General features: G+C 46.4%; 1 long non-coding RNA gene across 4 annotated transcripts in view; it reads left to right on the top strand.

Moving 5' to 3' along the window:
• Positions 1 to 3,998: 3,998 nt before the first annotated feature.
• LOC108167736 (uncharacterized) overlaps positions 3,999 to 7,407 on the top strand; it is a 91,239-nt gene continuing 87,830 nt past the window's right edge. For 2 of the 4 annotated variants that reach the window (NR_168298.1, NR_168299.1), the window contains exon 1: positions 3,999 to 4,412. This is a non-coding gene — a long non-coding RNA (uncharacterized LOC108167736). Of the gene's footprint in view, positions 4,413 to 5,669; positions 5,829 to 7,407 lie in introns of those variants that run through there. The other 2 variants (NR_168301.1, NR_168300.1) reach the window with 1 other exon arrangement.

Here is a 7,407-nt window from a genome sequence, read left to right as displayed (position 1 = left end):
CCTTCTGCTGAAGGCCTACATAAGGACATTGGAAGAAGGAAGATTCACTCTTCTTCAACTGCTTGCATCAACTTTCCAGCAAACCTCCCAGGATCACAGCTGCCTTTTCCTTTGGTCCCCCAAAGTCCACAGCAGTCATGGTTTGTCGCTGTTTGCAAACCATGAATGTGTAAAGGACTGGACAGATCAAGAACAGAATTAATTTTGTCTCACTGATCAATTTACACTGGCTTCCCAAGTGTTATACTAAAATGAGACATGGCAGCTAACCTATGATCCTAGCACTTAGAAGGCTGAGGCAAGGAAGATCATTAGGTTCGAGGCCAGCCTGAGCTACCTAGTGAGACTCTGTTAAAAGGGAGAAAATAGGTTTCCCTATAGGAGGTGTTAATAAGAAAAAAAAATGCAGTATAATTGGCTTCTGTGAAAAGCCATACCCAGACAGTATGTATTGGGACTATAGAGAGGCAAGGGGAAAATTAAGGAGAAGGTGGGCACTCACACTTGGCAACTCTAGCACCTCAGGAGAGCTGACAATGGAACAGACCCTGGGAAACTGTGGGTGCTCAGCACCCATGATTGATCTCCCTCCCGGGCTAACTCCCCTGCTCTTGCTGAATATGGTCATTTTCTCTGATATGTATCTCATGTCTTCTAAGACAACCTCAACTCCCAGGCCTGTAAAGGAACCTGTTTGCTACCTCATCTCCTGGTCCATTGCTATCTCGTACAGTTGGTTTTGCTGAGATTTAGGAAGTATCAGCATTTTTTTTTGTCTTTTTGAAAAAAAAAAACTTTGCTCTGTTATTTATCAAGGTTACCTCTATCTGTAGTATAGATCAGTATAGATTCCATACTGAGCTGAAGTCTTAAAGTCAGACAGCATGCTTTGTGTCTTATTTCATCATGGGAATTGGTCTTTTGCCAGGAGGTGGAGGCTGGCCAAGGAAGGCTCTGTTCCTGGGCTGCTTGGATGAGAAACGTTCTTCCCCAAGGCCAGAATTCAAGCACTTCTGTGGTTAGCTTGCCAATTCTCCCCACCCCCTCCATGCTTCAGTGACTTTTCATTCCTAGCCAGGTTTTGAGTTAAACAGACAGACTGTACATCTGAAAACTAACCTGGCCCTCCAGATGATTGTACAAAATAGGACACTGGGTGCTTGCTCACATAATATGGACCTGGTGGTTTCCTCATCCAAACTGACACCTTATTTAATTATCCTAGGAAGAAGAAAATCCACCTTGAGTATACTGAGTTTATAGCTGCCTTTCGTGTCAGTGAATATCTTACGAGATCTCTGTCTCAAGTGCCATGTTTTGTGCTTAGAATCCAAACCATGACTGACGCTTGCTGAGTCTGCCTCCATTGTGTACTTCCCAAGTCTGGGTTCTGAAGTCAATTCTGTGTTAGTTCTTTATTGCTATGACAGAATATCTGAGAGAAGGAGAAGAGCAAGGATCTCGGTTGGCTCATGGCTTGAAGGACACAGTCTACCCTGGTCAGGAAGGTATAGCAGTGAACGGCTCTTTGGCCTTGGAAAGCTTGTCTCAAAGCTAACATCTCAGTGATACTGGACCAGGTACAATCTGCCTTTGAAGGGCTCTGTCGTCCAGCTAGGCCCCATGTCCCGAACATTTCCACAAATGCCCAAAACAGTGCCACCAACAGGGGTCTACATATTCAAATGCATGGGTCAATGGGAACGAAGTTAACAAATCTACCTGGAAACAGTAGGAAGAGATTGAAAACCTTTAAGCAATGAGCTGTGGTGTCTCTCTCTACTCCTTATCCGACCTCTTTATCTACTTGGCGTGACCCTTACACTCTGGCTCTCACCTTCTGTCTTGCAATGAACACTCACCCTTGCCACTTTGAGAAAACTCTTCTCTCTCAAGCTCACCATCAACACCAACTGGCCCCAGGCTGACTCTCCCACTGTGATTGGTCAGGTTCTGTGGATGAGAACTGGACTTTGAGTCACACTATCCTTGTCAAAAGCAGAAAACTCATCTAACGTCCTCAGTGAGGGCTCTCGGGCATGAAAGGCCCTTGCTGCACAATTGGACTGCACTGGTGCGCCCAGACTCAGCCCTTGGATACAGGCACTGACTGGGTGTTGTCGGGAAGCACAGACTGAGTAGTCCACATTGTGTCTCTCACACAGGACCAAACCAAACTTTCTGCAACATGTTCTAAATATGTGGAGGAAGGAAGGTAGATCCTCTAAAGCGGTAGAAAGGACTCTTGAGACAGCTCCGCCGCGGGTAAAGGCCTTACAGGCAAGCCCAGAGACAGAGCTCAAGTCCCGGACCCCACCGGGGGAAAGAAGAAAGCCAACCCCAGAGACTTGGCATTTTACCCCCGAACACACTGTTGCACGTGCATGCCTGCACACATAAATAAACAAGCAAACAAAAACCCACAGGAAGCAACAACAAAGATCAATGGAATTTCATAATTTAAACAAGAAAGAAAATTGTAGGGGAAAGATTCAACGGAGAAGAGGCTATACAAGAAACAGAGAGCCAGATCTGTCTGAAAACAATGCTGAGGGTGCTTGGCAAGACGAAGAAGCAGCGCGACTTGTGCCAGCCCAGCCAGGGAAAAGCTGCGAGACCCTGTCGCTATACAAATAAAATAAAATTCAAAAATCCTAGGTGGGTATCTACATATAAAACTGACTCTCTTCTATAAACATATGTTCAATAATATTGACTTATTTAAAATATTTTCTTGTTATTTAATCATCATTTTTAGATTGTGAGTTTTTTTTTTTAAATATAGTGTTCCTGTATATTTCAAATAATGGGCTCAAACAACTGCAGCAAGTGTGGCCTTTCAAATGGGGGATATATTATAAATTTAGAAGTATTTAGCTTTTGTTGGGTTTTGTTCATGAATAAATTAAAGTCTTGCCTTTAAAAAAAATAGACTGAAGAAATGTGGAGAGGCAAACAGGCAAGTTGAGTGGAGCAAGCTATGTTGTTATGCAGTCAGAGCCAGCAGGTGGCGATAGAGTAGAGGCAGCGGAAAAAGGTGTCCGCTGGTATGACAGGTGCCCAGCAGGACATTCCAGGGGTAGTGGCAAAGACTTGAGGACTACTACAGTCTTCACATTCCTGAACATCATCCTCTGAGTTCTAAACTAAAATGCATGTTCTATACTGTCTCACAATGACTAAATTCCCCGGCTGGCTTCTAGTTAACTTTATAAACAAATGGGGCTGGTGTGGTATTATGCAACGCAAGGTGTCACTGACCTGGGGGAAGGAAAAGAGCTGTTTGCTTCCCATTTTATGATTGAGTGCAATTTCGTAGTGTGACCCCCGTGTGTATGAGCCTCACACTGCGCCTTGCACACAGCACATCCGCGGCCTCCTTGGCTTCCTTCTTTCCAAACTCTGTTCACCTCACAGCCCCTTAGTTGGTTGTCCCCTGTCCCTCTGAAGTAAAGTTCTTGGCCTTGGAAAGCCAGCAGCCCCTCTGGCCAGAGACCTTTCTGTCCTTCAGCCTTTGTTGTTCCAGATTTCTCGCTGTGAGGCCTCAGCAGTTGCCAGAGGCCACCCTAGGAGCTGGGATCTCAGTGCACAAACAGTGTTATGCATTTGTCTCCTCCTGGGGGCAGCATCCTCCTCACCCCCACACAGGCTCAAACTGAGCATATGTACGGGCACGCGAGCACACACACACACACACACACACACACACACACACACACACACACACACACACACGCACACACGCAATACTCCCTTCCTCATAACCTGTTTCTCATCTGCCCCGGAACAATCTCCAATTCCTCTTTCCTGCCTGGTCTAATCAGCTTCGCCTCTGGGCCTTGGCGTCCCCCGGTATGCAAGCCAGAGGTTTGCACAGTTGATCAGATTGTAGGGAACACTATGTTTCTTCCCCTGCCGCGGCTTGTTTTCTTCAAGGGCCAAGGCCAGCCGGCTGAGCTGTCTTCCTTTTGCCCTCCTTCTCTCTCTTGCACGTGGCCCAGCTTGCGCTGGTGTCTAGAAAAGTCTGCACGGCAGAGCTGACTCTCGGGGAGCTTGCACTTCAAAAAAAAAAATCGCTGTTGGGAGACAGACAGGGTGCTGCATTGCCAATTCGGGGCAAGCCCACCTTGAGGAGGAAGGCGGGATGGGGGTGGTACACACCTCAGAGTTCTGGCCAGAATTCTTGTTTTGCTGCCGCTGGGTTTTTCCCTAAGCAGAACAGGTTTTTCTCAGGCCAGCCAGGCTGCCATGAACTTCTGGTCCCTTCAAGCAGTAAACACCACCAGCCACGGGTTTCAATCTGCACTCTGGCGCCTCTTCCTCGTTTTCTTTCAAACTGCGGGTTTGAAAAATTGGAACGCTCGGACTGGAGAGGAGGCTCGGAATTAAGAGCACTCGCTGCTCTTGCAAAGGTACAAAGTCCGAGATTTCCTTCCCAGCAACCACATTGACACAGTGTTGTCTCCAGGGGTCTAGATGGGATTCATCTTCTCTTCTCGTTAGAGAATTAAAAGGTGGGGAAATTTTCCAGCTGGACAGGTAGCCACAGATAAATCTCAAACACAGCATGTAGGATCAGTAGTTGAAGAAAGGCATATATGGGGGTGTGGGGGGGTTGCGGGGTGAGGAGACACACACACAGAGCAGACGCACAGAGAAAAAGACCCCTCGATTTTTGGAAAGGGGTCTCGGGAACCTGAAAACCCAGTCTCTTCTAGAAGACTGGGCTTTTTAAGTCTCTGAAGGCTCTTTGTCCTCTCGCTTAGGGTTGGTTAGCTTGAAGAAAGACAGTACAGTTGACTAGCCTACGACTGTTGTGCAAACACAGTCTGATTGAACCAGCACACACACACACACACACACCTTTTTTTTTAGCTGCTAGGCTTTTGTCTCAGATCAGGATGGTGAGAAAGAACTCTCAGAAGTTCACCATGTTTATCACCTATCAAAAACGCTCCTACACATAGAACAAATTAAATAAACCAAATAGACCATTTTCACATGGCAAGATAGAATAGCAAGGATAAGGACAGGTCTTGGACGTAAAAATAATCTTTAAAATAGTGTTTATTGAGCCTCCTGGTGTTACCAGAAAATTGGGGTTCCTTCTTTTAGTTCTTAGTCTTGTCAATAAAAAAAGAGCTTGAAATGGACTCACTAAGAAGCTTGGAGACAATTTTAAGAGAGTTTGAGAGAAAACAACAGCATAGGTAAACAGTAATTCCTAGCGGCTATGGAGGAAGGATGTTAAAGAGAGGAAAAAAGCTCTCGAGCTGGGTTGGCATGGTCAGCAACAGAGGTCATGAAGTGTCCACAAGGCAGCAGGCAGCTGTGGCTTCAGAGAACATGAGAGAGCGCCAAAGCACCAGAGAAAACATGCTTAGGTCCTAACCAAGATTGGAAAGAAAAAGACAGCAAAGAAGAGAAGGGGGAAGCTAAACCTCAGAAAACTTCAGAAAAAAAAAAAACTGGCTGACTCAGCAGAACTTCGAGGCTGCCCCTCCTTAGGTGACCACGGTGTGGGCATGGTTTTAGGAAAAGCAAAGTACATTATCTCATTAAGGGAGCATTATTCCATCCTTCTTCTTAGCTGGTCTGTCAGAGGCGTGGTCTTTCTGACCAGCTGACTGACAGGCCCAACCGGATCAACCCTGAAGGAAGGAAACTCTAGTCTGAAAAGCTCTAATCTTTGGAGTGCATCAAAGTATAATGTCTCCACCCAGGGCCAGAGGTGCTCTATCCTTTTGAACAAACTTTTAAGGAGTGGAAAAGCTGAAACCTAACTAGGGAAACGGGAAGCGGGACCCAGAGCTTCGGTGGCCTTGAAGGTACTGAAACATTTCTCTTCGGGAATGGAGGTCCTAAAGTCACTTAAGAGATGAGTTGAAAGTATGGTGTAGCTAGAAGCCATTTCCACTATGGAAACACAAAGCTGTTTACTAGAAGGGATGGTACCTGGACTAGGTACCTGCTCATACAGATAGCTTCTAGGGAGAAGTACTCATTCCGGAGAAGCCATAACTAAGGAGGACCTGGGAGCTAGAATTCTCTCTGGCACTCTTGGCCCGCAGCAACAACATTCCTGCGGCTGCCGCCCGCCCTCAGGGTCCCTGCCACACGCTGCCTAGCTGGCTTCTATCAGCTGGCTTCATCGTCTTCATCGTCCCAACCTTCTTCAGCTTTGTTCTTTCCTTTCTTTTTCTTGGCAGCAACAGATAAGAAGTTGGCTGCAGGACACCCTCGTGAAATTTTTCCATCTTGTTACATTAGTATTAAAATAAACGTTTTCAATAACAACATTGAAATGTTAATAATTAAAGCCACGGGTATGTTTACCCCCAGAGGGAAATGGGGTCACTTTGTCGACATCAAATGTTCCAGAAGAACGGAAGCGAGGTGACTTAGGAATATAGACTGTGAGGATGGCCTCTGAAGGGTTGTGAGTGCATCCGGGAAGGCTTGCTTCTTGTACCCAACTAGGTCATCTCTCTTTACCTTTTGCTGCTGATGGTGCTTCTTCATCCTAGATCAGCATCCCTTCCATCTTCCCCAGCATTAAATCTTCCTGCCACAGAAGTGGATGCTCACAGTCAGCTAATGGATGGATCACAGGGCTCCCAATGGAGGCGCTAGAGAAAGTAGCCAAGGAGCTAAAGGGATCTGCAACCCTATAGGTGGAACAACATTATGAACTAACCAGTACCCTGGAGCTCTTGACTCTAGCTGCATATATATCAAAAGATGGCCTAGTCGGCCATCACTGGAAAGAGAGGCCCATTGGACTTGCAAACTTTATATGCCCCAGTACAGGGGAACACCAGGGCCAAAAAGGGGGAGTGGGTGGACAGGGGAGTGGGGGTGGGTGGGTATGGGGGACTTTTGGTATAGCATTGGAAATGTAAATGAGCTAAATACCTAATAAAAAATGGAAAAAAAATCTTCCTGCCAAAAAAGGGTCCCAAGACCCATACTTCATATCTTGTGTTAACAAAGGAAAAAAGAAATCACGATTGTCATCCTAAGGGGACTTGGAAATGACGTCACAGCAGCCATGTTCAGTGAATGAAAAACTCAGGCCCATGAGCTAGCTAACAGGCCTCCCCTGAGGTTCTGTGCCAGTGCAGAGCTCAGCAAGCAAGAACTGTTCTTTTAGGCAGAGAGTGCTCCTTCGGTGTTCTTAGAGGCTGGCTCTTCAGGATGTGGGTCCTGTAATAGAATTGTAGCCAATGTCTACACCTGGACAGAGCTCACTGGGTGCTACGGGTGTCCTCCTGAGAATTCAGGAGGGAGAGACAGAAAGAAGGATAGAAAAAGTGCTTAGACTTTTATGCTGGCTGTTCTGACAAGCCGTTGATGACTTTGGGACACAGCAGTTATGCAGTGGACGTCTGTCTGGCTGAGCAGCAG

This window comes from Mus musculus, chromosome 1 (genome assembly GCF_000001635.26).
Source record: "Mus musculus strain C57BL/6J chromosome 1, GRCm38.p6 C57BL/6J".
NCBI lineage: Eukaryota > Metazoa > Chordata > Mammalia > Rodentia > Muridae > Mus > Mus musculus.
This window is presented reverse-complemented; position numbering and strand designations above follow the sequence as displayed.